General features: G+C 40.6%; 1 protein-coding gene and 1 long non-coding RNA gene across 8 annotated transcripts in view; one reads left to right on the forward strand and one right to left on the reverse strand.

Annotated features, from left to right (window-relative positions):
- The window catches only part of MKLN1 (muskelin 1), a 329,771-nt gene that overhangs the window by 228,041 nt on the left and 87,050 nt on the right, over positions 1-14,680 (reverse strand). The gene's annotated exons all lie outside the window — the stretch shown is intronic.
- LOC145716374 (uncharacterized) overlaps positions 1-14,680 on the forward strand; it is an 82,484-nt gene that overhangs the window by 52,442 nt on the left and 15,362 nt on the right. The window contains exons 1-3 of one of the 6 annotated variants that reach the window (XR_014139001.1): positions 5,661-5,941; positions 8,373-8,508; positions 14,496-14,626. This is a non-coding gene — a long non-coding RNA (uncharacterized LOC145716374). The other 5 variants (XR_014139004.1, XR_014139005.1, XR_014139003.1 and 2 more) reach the window with 5 other exon arrangements.

Below are 14,680 nucleotides of genomic sequence, written 5' to 3' on the forward strand. Positions count from 1 at the left end.
TACTTGTAACAGCACAACCATCATCCTGCCTGGTAGGCAGAGTTTTTGCAGTACATGAAGTTGTTTTAAAAATGTAGGGCCTGGAGTGCCTGGGTGGCTCAGTCTGTCAAGTGTCCGGCTCTTGGTTTCAGCTCAGGTCATGATCTCATGGGTCATGAGATTGAGCCCTTTGTCAGGCTCCTTGCTCAGCGGGGAGTCTGCTTGAAGATTCTCTCCTTTGCCCCTCCCCCAACTCATGCATGTGAGCTCTCTCCCTCTCTCTCTAATAAATAAATAAATTTTTAAAAATGGGGGCCCAATAGAGAGTTATGGCTTAACGGTTTTGAAAAGAGATAGTCATAATGGTTACCCAAGATTATGAATGTATTTAATACCACTGAACTGTACATTTAGAAATGGTCAAAATGATAAACTTCATGATATATGTATTTTACCACCACACACACACACACACACACACACAAAAGCCACCTGGAGCCCCAGTGTTGCTGGCTCTCTGTCCAGAATGTTCCTCTAATTATTTAGTAATAACATTGAATCTGAGGCTTTGCCAGCACCTGAATTTCCTGAAGAGCTCCAAAGGTTGCTTAAGTATTACTGCCATCAGCGTGGCAAATGGAAAAAAAAATTTAACTTCCCATATCTTGTGCCTATGTCTCCAGAAACTTGGAAATAATATGAAGCTACTTAGAATCCAGGGATGCAGAAGGGCTTAGGATGGGTGTATGTACATTTGGCATTAGCCTGAGTAGGCATCCACTTCCCTGTGCCCTCATTAAGTGGTACCTGAAATAACTAGCAGGATCATTAAGTGGCTTACCCTAATCCTTCTAAATTGTTAGGCTTAATCTAGAATTACGACGATACAACTCCAATTAACTGTCAATAGTTTTTGAACATCCTTTTCTATTGATATGTCTTTTTCCTGTTTATCTGTTAGCCTGCCACAGCCTTGTGACCCAAGGCTTGGAATGGATCAGACCTCCTACTCACTCCCTCCTGCGCACACCATGTCTCCATGGTAACAGCTTGTCAGGCCCTGCTTGGTGCAGGTTCTGAAGACCTCTCATCTGCAGCCTCAGTCCTGCACAGAGTCAGTCTTAATAAGCCAGGCTTCTAAGTAGGAGCTTGTGTTAGGAGCCCCATGTCTCTAGCTGGCAGGGTTTGAAACTGTCCTTAAGCCTCCTTTGGGGTACACCTGAGGTGGCCCCAGTGCCACTGAGTTGCCCTGACCTTCCTCCATTGCTATTCAGGCTAGTGGTAGGGTATCTGTCTGGGATTCCTGCTTCAACCTGAACTCATCATCTCCTTCCAGCAAGTTTTCCTCCTATCATCTTCCTCCAACCATAAAGCTGAGAGCCATTCTGAATATTTCAGGCCCTACCTGTGGCTGATCACCAAGGTCAGTTGGCGCAACTGCTTTGTATCTCTCAGACTCATCTTTCTCTGCATCACTATTGCTTTTGCTATGGTTCAGGCCCACGTCGTTTCCTTCTTCAATTACTGCAAGATCCTCCAACCTGGTCCTCCAACTTCCATGTTTGCTTTCCTTGCATCTAATCTCTACATTACAACCAGTGAGAAAGCTTACTAAAAAAGCAGACCTGACATGTCCTTCCCCCCACAGAGTCAGCATTTCCCAGCATTACCCTCAGGGTGGATTTCAGACCCACTTGCATGAAACACAAGATTACACCTTTGTAAGTGGACCCCTGCTCATCTCTCCAGGATCATCTCTTGCCCTCTCCCCCTGCATTTTCTTACTTCAGCCACACCAAAACACTTTACTTCTCCAATGAGCCACCTGTCCTCTCTTGCTTTTGTGACTTCTCTGCTGCCTCCTCTACCAGGAGCGTCCTTCCTCCTTCCTTCTGTATAAGCCTTTCACACATTCTTGGGGAAGTTTTCCCAACTCTTGAATCTTAAGTGCCTCTTCTAAGTTCTCCTTGAGCTCCTGTATTTACTCCCTTTCTGCCTTTCTACTGAACTCTCAACTCCCCAAGGGGAGTGTGCCAACCTCTATCTCAGTGCCTAGCATATTCACTCAAAAGTGAAAGAATGAAGAATAAGCCTCTGGAATAAAAATATCACCACGTGCTGATTATAAGTACATCCTTTCCCAGAGTCTTCTGTTATTGGGCACCATTCATCCACCAGACAGGATCAGCTAGAAATTTGATACACCGCCAACACACTGCAATTTGGACTGCTGGTCACTGTCCTTGGAGACACTTCTACAAATGGGTCAGTTGCCCCAGCTCAGCTCTGGCTAGTCCTGGTTGCCTCCTTTTTGTTGGTCACAGGGAGGTCCTAGCTGGCCTCGTGGCTGAACCCATGTGGCTTCCATCAGTAGCTGGAGAGCCATTCCTAAGAGCTGAGATAGTGAGTCCTTCTTTCATTGCCCAGGGAAGATTCCTTTCTCACTGGTTATGCAATGTCAACCAGGCTGTGTCTTCCTTAGTGGAATCCAAGATATGGAATCATGGTAAGAGGAGAAAATAGCAGATATTCTCAGGAATAGATACAATTTGTTATGTTTCTCAGGAGAATTTGGGAAGGGGCCAGGGCAGGATGAGGAAATTGGTAAAGCACCTGTGTTCATAGATAAAGAAATAAAGCAAAGGAAGAGCTGAATGTATATGGATACTTTCCCCCCAGAAAGTTCAGTGGATTATCTGAGAAAGAAGCCAGGAAAAGGGAGACTTCTCACCAGAGGTGGGTGCCTACCTATGTGGATACCTGATGTTAAAGAACATTCAGCCCTCAGCCCTGTTCCATTCACTTATTCCTAAATCAACACATCTCATCTTCCAAAAGTCAGAAACCAAACAACTTTTTGCTATGGACCTGGAATAGATGAAAGAAAGAATGGATTTTGCCTCAAACTGAGTTCCCTTGCTACCAGTAAAGGCTTACAGAGAGAGGGAGGAGTAAGGACTCTAAGAAGAGAAGGTAGCAAAGCAAAGGCATAATCTCATTTTCTCCCCTGCAGTAAGAAAGCAAAAGATCCATTAGATGAGAAAATGTATGTGAAAGCACTTAGCACAGTGCTTGGCAAATAGATTAGATTCAATAATATTGACTTTTTTTGTTTTATCTATGCTCAGTGTAGGGACCCATAAGACAGTTTAGTGTGTAGGAAGACTAACAGGGGTGCCAGTGGGAGTAGGGAAGCGTTCTCTACCTGGATGATAGTGAAAATTTTGCCATTAGAGTTTCTTTCCTTTGACTCTATTTAAAAGCAAATATCAAGTAGAGATAAAACATTATCTGGCAGGCTATATATAGGTAGATAAAGATATACACACACACACACACATATACACATACACACACATATACACATTACATATTTTCTTATAGTCAGTGGTAGAAAGAACATAAACATCATAGATGGGGGATAAGTACAAATTTTCTACTTCTCAAAGCTAGACAAAAACCTGTCAGTCTGAATTGGAATACTATTACTCTTATAACTTCTACTATGTAGAGAAATAATTTTAACGTGTATAAGGTTCTTGTAGAGATGAGACAGCAATGTAGAAATCAAGAAACACCAGGTCATTTGCCTCAATACTGAGGCACTTTCTTAATCAGACATGTTAGGAGTGGTAGAAGATCTTATCTGTTGACAATTTAGAAAGTGATAGTTGAGGCCAAAGGAAAACAGAAATCACTAGCACTTTTATGCCTTTAAAGTGCTTAATGGGCAGCTTCTAATTCTATTTATGTATGTTAATACTACCAACACCTAGAACAGCACTCATAGTACTTGTAAGTGCTCAATAAATGTTTGTTTAACCAAAACCAAACTAAAAAGCAAAATAAACCAAAACCAAACTGGTACTTGTTAACACCAGTCAACTATGTCCCACACTAGGTTCAGTAAAACTATCAGGTTAATATAAGCTCCAAAAACAAAGTACCCACTTTCTATATTTGTGCAGCGCTATCCCACATGTACTCAACAGTTCCCTGAGATATGTAGTCTTTACTGCCTCCATTCACAGGCAAAGGAACTGTGTCACAACAGGTAAAGGGGCTTACTCAGATTCACAAGAAAATTAATATTAGCCTAGAGTCTAAGATTCCTAACTCCAAAATTAATAGACAAAAGGAAAAGACTAAACAACAACAACAAATTTGGGGGGGTAAAAGAGATTCCCCTTAATATTTTAATAAAGAACTATTACAAACAATAATTGAAAGACAAAGACCCCAACAGAAAAATTGGCAAAGGATACAAACTAACAAATCATAAAAGGAGATCACTGTAGCAATCAAAGAAAGGCTCTGCCTGAAATATGAGTTCAGAGCTCTCTGCTAAGTGGCCTAGACCAGACCTCATAGCCGAGGTAGAAGATAAATGGGCCATTTTCCTTGCCCGAATCCCAAACCTGAATCCTGCAATTTTAACATCCTTCACTGGGAGTGAAGATATTAGAAAGCCAAGAACACTGGCAAGAATGGGTCAGCATTGTCTGGGCTTCATAGATAAATAGAGCCGAGGAGGAGGAAGGCATAGGGCAGCCTCACAGAGCCTGTGGACCTCCTGGCATTCCTTGCAGAGGGAATCAAACCTTGCCTGGCTCTGTGCAGCCCTTAGAGTCAAGCCACTCAAAGTATGGTTTGCGAGCATCTCCAGGAAACTCACAGAAATGCAGAACCTCTAGTGTCCACTCCAGGCTTCATGGACCAGAATCTGCATTTTAGCAAACTTCTCAGGTAATATTGATATGCATGCGCAGTGGAGCTCAAGCAACACGGCCCTGGGGATCTGCAGGGTTTCCTTATTGTAGGTGCTCCGTAAATGTCTGCGGATTGAATGAAAGACTGGACAGGGTATCACTGGGGTCCCTTTCTAAAGTAAATTATCTGACTTACCGAAAGCTAGTGACTATCCACGCTGAGTAAAGTACTGACCATCTCACAAAGGGCTTTAATAAGATTAATGAATTAATAACAGCATTCTGGTGTTGGTATTTTCTACAGTGAATCTAGAGTTTCTTATTAATGTCATTTCACTAGGCTCCTTTATATGCCCAGGAGGCACCAACAAGGCACAAATCCTTCTCTATTGCCCTTTCTGAAAAGCACTGAGAAGGTAAAATCGGATGAGTAAACATGAGAATGACAAATCTGAAAACGCTGGGGAAAGGGACCCCACCAATGTAGGATGCAGCTCTTTTACCTAATTTTCACAGTGAAGGCAGTCCGTACATTTTCACCTTGTACCAAATGGGCGTGGCGGGGGGAGGGGTGAAGAGGGAAGGAAGAGAAAGAAGAGACCAAGTATTAAGGACCTTTGTGCTGTCCTATGAGCCTACACAGGCAGTCACCAAATCTGGCCATTCGGGTGCTTCTGAAGCAAGCAACTGTGCACCATCATCATTATTATCATTATCCTCACCATCACTTTTAATCTATCTACCTTCTGTCTGCCAACCTCTTTACTAAGCCGACCATCTTAGTAGTGACCTACACCTTAATGTCAGGGTTGGCCACAGACCTTAGGCTGCCAGGAAACCAGTTAAAAGGAGGGAGACAAAAGGGATCCAGAGAATGGAGAAGCATTCTGAGTTCTGCTAATGAGTGAGGTGACTCACAGCTGACTCAGACTAGTGAAGACGAGCCTGGGAGATGGGAGGCGGTACAGGGCAGACCTCAAAGGAGCTCTGCCGAAATGTTCAAATGGGAGCTGGGAGGCCAGGGACGCGGTGTTATTTAGAGAACTGCCTGCAGCTCTGGTGTTTTGCAGGGAGGAGCGGATCCTGAAAACAGAGAAAATTGCTCTTGAGGCCAGAAACTGAGTTGTGAATCCATAGCCTTCTGTGCTTTGACAAATGTGTAAATTCTCTAGTGACATTGACCTGCTCTTTGGCAAATCTCGGAACATGAACTCAATAGGAATTCATTGACATCAGGTTGCTGGGAAATAGAGGTAAACCATGTATCACCCTTGATTTTTCTAATGCCCTCAATTAGAAAAATAAGCTTTTTTTTTTTTTTTTTTTTTTTTACTTTCTTTAGTGTTTTACCTTCGGAGAACATTGTGATCCAACCTGTGCTTATAGATAGATTTTTTTTTTTAATTTGAAAACATACAAGTAAAGCATCTTCTCTTATTAATGGCTAACTGAGGTTCTGAGTTTGAAGATGCTAAGGCCACGTGTTGTTATGAAGTTTGGTAGCTGCACTGTCCTAATATGGACTGAACTGAAATCATATGGATTGAAATGACACACTGTATCTAGGTCCTCTGAAGAGCATGCATTTGTGAGATGGCTGACTGTAGGTATGAACTACTTGGCTGACCTAGCTTGTCTCCCTGTGCTAAGTGACCCACACAGATATTAACCCTACAACTTCAGCCTCATTAAGACAATGCAAACCAGCCAAGCTGTCTAAAAATAGTTTTGGTTGATTACACATTTGTATGTGATTTGATGACTATGGTCACAAATGTACTTCCCTAGAATGGCACTGTGGCAGTGGAAAAAACAAGGGTTCTTTGGCAGTTTGCCCACCTGTGAAATTTCACTGAGATGAAAAATAAGTTGCTCTAAAAGCAAAAGTGTTTCTCTGTATTTTTCTCTGTATTTTTTTAAATCATGCTTTTTTATTTGACATTGGGTTGTAGAATTTTCCTCTAGCTTTTAGCTAATTCTTTAACATGGTTTCCTATGACAGCTTGATATTCCATTTCCTTACTATGTCATTGGATCCACCCTTTGTTGAACTCGTAAGAATGGTGATATTTATATCATTTGGCGTAGATTGTTACATTTTTCTGAATATTTCATTAGGTTATATTAGCAGAATGAAGTTACTATGTCATAATGTTCTGAACATCTTTGAAGTTTTAATATATTTCCAAATTTTCCTTCAGAAAGGTTTTGCCATCTGATAACTCTTCCAGAAATCTATCAGTGTTCCTACTTCCACATACCTTTGTCAGCACTAGATACTATTTTTCTTTTATCTCCACTCATTTTGAGGATATTTAAAAATGTTTATTTGTTATTGAGATCTCTTTCTATGATTTTAAAGCATGTCTTTTGTAAATTTTTCTATTGAAATATTTGCCTTTTAATTATTGATTTGTAATAGCTCTTATATATCAAGGAAGCATCCTTCTCCTAATTGTTTATTAGACTTTTAACTTTTTTTATAGTGACCACCTTTGTTTTTATCTCTAAAGATAATACCAGTCACAATTAATTTACACGGTTGATGGACAAACCAAATATGAAATTATTTGTGAAAATGCTGTAAAACATAAAGGATTTTTATCACATACTTCCAGGGTTGATGCTACCCAGAAAGCAAGATCATTGGCCTACAAGTCTAACAGGAATTTGTAGGCAATTAAACTTCTTTTCATGGCTCTGACAGTACCTTACAAAACAAGAAATTAATTTAAATCTTTTGTATCGTAGTTACTAGGAATGCTATAAAAATAAACAATGATATCAGATTTAAAGCACTCTGCGACTTTTAGATGGTTCCACATAAAACAAGTTTATTGTTGGATTATTATTCTTTCACTTTCATTTGAAAAATCTAATTAATCCAGTACAGGTGCTTTATAACAGGAAAGGCATTATATTCATCACTGTTGTTACTTCAGGCTCATAAGTTATGCCCTGCTCACCTGCCCAGATAGTCCTTTCCTCAAGCTTTTCTTTACTTGAAAACAAAAAGAGGTCCATCCATGAAAAACTCTTCTCCAGTAGAAAGAAATGGTTTTTTAAATTATATAGTTTTAGAATTAATTAAGTAAGTAAGTAGTTAAACAATATTTAAAGGCATACATGGACAAGTCTTGCTCCCAGGGATACGTCCTTCCTCCCTCTGCCTCCACCCTTCTCCCTATGGTTTCTTTGTATTCTTCCAGTGTTTCTTCAATATATATGTGAGCAGATACAAATAAATATTATCATTACGATTCCTCTTTTCATTCAGAAGAGTAGCATACTATATACATTATTTTGTACTTTGCTTTTTAAAACTAAACAGTATATCTTCAACAGGAGACCTTCAATAGGAAGACATGTAATGTAAACAAGAGACATAATGACATTGGCATTAAAAAAGAAAGTTTTAAAATTCCTGTGCCAGTTCTGTCACCATAATCATAGAAACTTAGAATTGGATAGTGTGGTAAAAGCTTTTCTGGTCAGTTATCAAACCTGTTCCTCTTTTTCCTGGGCACAGAACTGCATTTTAAGCCTCCCTTGCAGTTGGGCATGGACATGGGACTGAATTCCACTGGATAGAAAGAATGTGAGCAGAGCTTCTGTGCACCACTTCTGGGTCTAGCCTATAAAAATCTCCCCACACAATCTTCCATATTCTTTCTCTGTCAGCAGGATGTTAACGCCTAGAGCAACCTCATAAGCCACATGTTGAAGATGGCAGAATTACAAGATGGAAGGGCCTGGTTCCTTGAATGACCACTTGGAAGAGAGGCACCCACCATGAACACCCATTTTGGATGTTTTATGAGTAAGAAATAAATTTCTTATCATGTCTCAGGTTTGATATACAGATTTCATACTACAGTTAGTATTGCCTTAATTAACATAGACCACAACCTCAAAGTCCCTCTGGTCCAATGACTGGCATATGGCAGGTGCTCAATAAACATATTTGGATAAATGAGTGAATACTCGAACACCTCTGGAGATAAAGAATTAATCCACTGCCCTATCAGTTTAATACATTTCAATCAGCTAGAATTATTGGAAAATTACTTATATGGAGCTAAAATCCATTATCTTTAACTTGTACTCATTTGTGACTGCCCTTCCCGGTCACTCAAAATAATTCTGAACCCTCTTCAAGGCAGCCCTTTAATTATTTAATAATACTTACTCTCATTCCCTCCATGACAAACCTCTGGTTTCCAAGCTAAATAATCTAATGTTTTTCATTGTTCTTATTATGTTATAGTTACTAAAACTCTTATCACCATCTTTACCCTCCTCTGGGCATTTTGGTCGGGTTTGTCATTGTTCCCCATTCAATGGGTATTCAGAACAGAACATCATACTCTTGGCAACACTGACCAGCATGGGAGGGTACCAATTGCCCCTCCCAGTCAGGACTTCATACTTCAATTAATGCAGCTTAATATTTTAACAGTCTTAGAGGTGGTCATATCACCTGTTGACTCATTTTGAGCTTGTGGTCAAACTTCCTACCTCTTCTCTCTCCTCTCTGCCTCCCATATATACCACGATTTATTATGTGACCTTAGACAAATCACTTCACCTCTCTAGGACTCATTTCTCATGTGAAAAATGAGGTGATTGAACCAGATGACTTCTGAGTTGTTTCCCCCTGCCCCATTCTAATATTCTTTGAGTCAAAATAAGAAGTTCTAAGAGAGCTCACATTGTACTTTTATGTAGAATCCTTCACCCATAGCAGTATGAGAGTATAAACTGCCTGGAAACATTAAACTCATTGAACAACATGAAACTGGACAGGTAATTTTCCTCAGCTTACTTTCACAGATATGTGTATAGTGTGTGGTAAGTTGTATATATACAGGAAGGCCAACTGACTATGCTAAAATGTAGTGGTCAAGGAGGGAAAAAATAAGGCACAGGCAAAAAATAAAAATAATAAAATTAAAAAACAGTGAGGTCATGGGGGGAATCAGGGTGTGGTTTTCTTTGAAGGAACACTCCATCACTTTTTTAATCCAAGGGAGAATAGCCATGAAAAAGAGGATATATATCTCACTCAGCAGAAAGCCTGGTTTGATGTGTTGTCAATTTCCTCATCTCATTTCACACACCATCCAAACATGCCAAAAACAAAACAAAACAAAACAAAAAAACCCCACACTCAACCAATGGGCAAATAAATGCATTTGCTATGGGGGAAATCAAACCACGTCTCAATAGCCCTTGCCCTTGGTAAATTTCTTATAAAGCAGACATCTCCCATGATTTTAGCTGATTAATTTTTCCTGGTATTTCTGCATGCCTGTCCTCCTTCCATCCACACCTGAGAGGCTGGATCCACTTTCCACCCTAGACTGAGATTCTAGGCATTATTATTTGACCTCTTTTGAAAAACTCATGCAAGCTTTATAACCCGATCTGGGCACACCCCCCATTGGGGCCTGCATTTCCTGTGGATGATGCTTTGGTTTCCTAGGTGACAGTGGGAAGGAATAGACCTGTTAGCTTGTGGCTTCTGACTCACTCTCTGCAATGGACGTCACAGAATCGTGGCTGAACAAGTGGATGCTGATAAAAACATGTGCTTCGGGGAGCAGCAGGGCACTAATGGTTAAGACCATCCCATTGTACCAGGTTTCCCTCCCACTAAGCAAGCCAACAGACAGACAGAAATACCAGATCTGAAAAAAACAAGCAACAGATTTGAAACCCTCTCTGAACTCCCATATTGAAGTGCACAGTGGAGTCCTATTTACCACCCCATTATTTTATTCCTTTCCCTGTTTAGAATTTCCTTTTTTTTTTTTTTTCCTGGAATGTGGAAGTACCACGATTCTCTAATTAAATGTCAGATGGAGGCTGAAGAATGGGAGGTGGAGACAAGCCAAAAACTCACCAAAAAGCTTGTTTACTGAAAGCTTGTTACCGCTCTTTTTGATCTTTCACATTTGCTCCCTGAGAGGGGGACAGGTAACCACAGTGGACTAACCAATTATCAAAGCCTAGGATGAAAAATACATTCTGTTGTTAAATTAATCTTCAGAAAAGGTGGGTTTTGGGGTGCCTGGGTGGCTCAGTCAATTAAGCATCTGTCTTCAGCTCAGGTCATGGTCCCAGAGTCATGGGATGGAGCCCTGCATCAGACTCCCTGCTCAGTGGGGAGTCTGCTTCTCCCTCTCCCCCTGCTCTTGTGCTCTTCTCTCTCTCTCTCTCTCACTTGCTCACTTTCTCTCTCAAATAAATAAAATCTTAAAGAAAAGAAAAGAAAAGCTGGGTTTCATGAAGCCTAGGGACAAGGACCACACACACACACACACACACACACACACACACACAGGTGGGGGTGGGGAGAGGGGGAGAGAGAGAGAGAGAGAGAGAGATTAACTTTCTAGTTACCTCTTTTTCTATCAGCTGAACCCAGCAACATACAAGTCAGGGAAGACTGCCTGGAATGAAAAAACACGGAAGAGTTCTTTTGTCCCTTACATCTGAACTACTAAAGACTGAATGGATTCTTTAGATTCTTGAATTCCTTAAATGACCAACAAACCTAAAGGTTCTCTACTGGAGATAATGCATCTTGTTTTCCACAGAGCCTTAAGGGATGCTTTAAATAGCATCAGCAAGCATCTGAATGAATTAGACAGCAAATGTAGGTTAGCTTTATTTAGACAGATAAAGACAAGCAGAGAAAGTTGTCTGGTTCAAGGGCAGTGCAGCCTGACATGACAGCATTTCTCAGAGGAGGGGAAATTGCTTTGGGAGAGAGAGGTATTTTGGGAAAAGAGCAAAGTTCCTTGGATCACCAAGGGAAGAAGCAATGCTAAGTTCTTCAGTACAGAGGAGCAGGAATTAAGAGTGGCCTGCCACTTGTTAAAGGAAAGATCTATAGATTTAAAATGTAAAGCAGAACTTAGCATCCCTAAGTTCATACGTGCATCCCTCTCTTCTCTCTCCCATTCCTTGGGAACACCATCAGAAAGGACATACTTCCCAGAACAGGAGCTGAGGTAGGGGATTTTTCATACTACTCTGGAGTGGGACTCAGCATCCCCAGCAAGTGCTGCGTCAGGAAATATGTCCAGATGGAGAGCCCCTGGAGATGGGGGAGCCCAGAGAGCAGGGAAACTGGCACAAATGGGGGCAACCACTCATTAGACAAAAACGTAGGCGCCTGGAAAAAAGTTACAGTCCATGGATTTGGTTTACTTTTTCTCCCTCTCCCCGCAACCCTTAAATTACCTTCTAAAAACAAATTCCTTATAAAAAGCAGTGGGTCTAGGGGGAAAAAAAACTTTCTGGTTTCATTTGCTTTTACTATGATGTTTATGGTATCTTTTCTGTCTAACTTCTTGCTGTTTTCTCCTCAGTTGGCCAAAGCCAAATAACATTTGATGTCAGCTTGTAGCCCCATCAGTAATTTGTTTTAAAAGTAAAAAACAATTTCAATCCATTATCAGGTTCCTAAAGTAACACTGAATTTAGACTTGTAAAAATATCTTCAGAAAAATCTAAAAATTTAGATTTGCATAGATTTCCATTTCCTCCAAATCTAATTTTTATATGTTTCCTTTTTTAAGGGTCTCACAACTTTTGAAAATTATACATCTTTGTATGTTGCCAAGGCAGGTATAGCATAGGGGAATATTGTTATAACGCTGTCATGAAGCAAAATTTAAACTCCATTTTGAATTAGGCATTTATGCCACTTTCTTTGTACTTACCATTCATTAATTCATTTCTTTCCTTCCTTCCTTCCACAATTATTTACTGAAAACCTGGCATAAGCAAACAGGGAGCATCAGACCTATTTGTTCCCTTTCTCCATCACTGGAGGATTCTCTTTCCCTAATCATTTCAACTCCTCTCTGTCTACCCCAAGCCCATTCACTACTTACCTGGTAAACTAGCATATGGACTAATAAATTTATTCAACTGGGAACTACCGTTTTGCACATTCACTAACGCACGCAAAACTTCCCTAATTCACTTCTCCAAACTCAATACACTTTCAGCTATTTGTAAAATTAGCAAACCAGTTAGTAATTTTAATTCTAAGAAGGAGATGGGAAACCAATTCCCGTGACTATATTTGTAAAGTAATAGTCAAAAGACTCATATGAGTCTTGATACCATGCTTAGTCCAGGGTTATATTAACTTTTTATAAAACCCCCCTCACCTAAAGTCGATCCCATAAAGTTTTCATCTTTGTAGTTACAAGAATGTAATCAAAAGGAAGACTGCTCTTTTATTCCTTTTTGGTAAAGACGGTAACATTTCTGTTTGAACAGAAATGAAAAAACTTAATATCCCTGGGGGGCGTCTGGATGGCTGATTTGGAAGAGCATATGACTCTTGATCTCTGGGTTGTGAGTTTGAGTCCCACGTTGGGGATAGAGATTACTTAAAAATAACTAAATAAAGAAAATTAAAACAAAACAAAACTTAACATCCCTGGGATCTATATTTCTTGCTCTGACATCTTCAATCACTTCACTATCATTAGAGTATTTTTATTAAAATTTCCCAATTTGTACTAATAATGAGACCTTTTAAGTGTTCTTCAATAAGTCAATCTCAGAACTTGTTTTTAATATTTTTTAAGTACTGGAGAAAAGAAACTTGTCTCTGGAGGTAGAAGACAAAATTATAATCCATCACTAACCCAAATAAATGAAGTATGAGGTATGTGACATAAAAAAAAATTATAACCATTTTTTTGTTTGTGTTTTTCTGTGTTCTCCCTGTTTGCTACACTAATTTCTGTCATTTTCAGTCGTTTTAATAATGCTCTGAGGAAGAAAATATGTTAATAGTATTTGCCTAGATAAAATAAGAGTCACACGTTTTATTTTTGTTTTGTGACATTTGTGGCTCTTCAGCATGACATTGGCATTCTTCCTCTTCTGATGCAACTTCCTTCTCTGTTTCATTCTGTTTTGGTTGAGGTTATTTCAACCTCCTCCCCGCCCCCGCCCCCCACCACCACCTCTCTGAGCCGTCTTTCGGCTTGTCCATGAGATCCTAAGCTGTCACTTGATTTTCTGAATATCCACTTCTGTTTTCTGTGGCAACACCTGCAGATCAACATCTAGCCCGCCACCCAGATGGACACCCCTCCCCCCACTCTGAAATGCACGCACCGCGGACCCAGGTATGGACGCACATGCGTGCTCAGCTCCTCCACCCTCCCCCAGGGAGCTCAAACAACTCCAGCTGTTTTCTGGTCCGGGCAGCAGAAGCAGCAACAGAGCCTCTCCTGTCAGTTTTCTGACTGGAACGAGCGCTAATAATGCTGCTGCTACCAAGGAAGGATTTAAGTCGCCTGAGCGGAAGAGAAGACCGCTGAACAGGGGAGAGGTGGTAGAGCCAGATGTTTCAGGCTCCATGAAGCCAACAGAGGTTCGGAAGGAGCCGGAGTTGGGGTTCCTCCACCTGAAGTGTTTTGCCCCCATTGTTGACAGCCGCATACGGATATTTCAAGACTCAGCTCAAGTAGAACCTCTTTCTGAAGCTTTTCCTGACAGGCTGACCATCCCATCTGTACCTATACAATCCTTGTCTCATTTAGTTACTTATCTGCCCACTACTCCAAACTCATTAGATTCAGCCTTTTATAAAGGCACATACCTTGGCTGATTCATCCTTTATCTTAGTTATCTCGGTACATGGCAGGCATTCAATAAATGTTGGATGGATGAATGGAATTCACTGCTCCCCTTCCATGGGTGAAAGTAGCTTTTGGTGGAGGGGGAAAAGAGCAGTGTCCTAATCGGTGTCTTTTCTCCTCTTTAAAGTTAACCTTGGAAATGAAGAGACCAGTGTGATGGTGTGAGGATGACCCTCCATATGTGAAAATAACTCAACAAAAAACGGGGTGCTGCTCATCATCTTCCCCATCACTGGGATTTCTTCAGGTGTCAAATAGGTAAGTCCGACCCTATTTACAAGATAAGCCTTTGAGAAACTCACGAGTGTGAGA

This window comes from Leptonychotes weddellii, chromosome 12, assembly GCF_054177405.1.
Source record: "Leptonychotes weddellii isolate Sample4059 chromosome 12, ASM5417740v2, whole genome shotgun sequence".
In the NCBI taxonomy this organism is placed as follows: domain Eukaryota; kingdom Metazoa; phylum Chordata; class Mammalia; order Carnivora; family Phocidae; genus Leptonychotes; species Leptonychotes weddellii.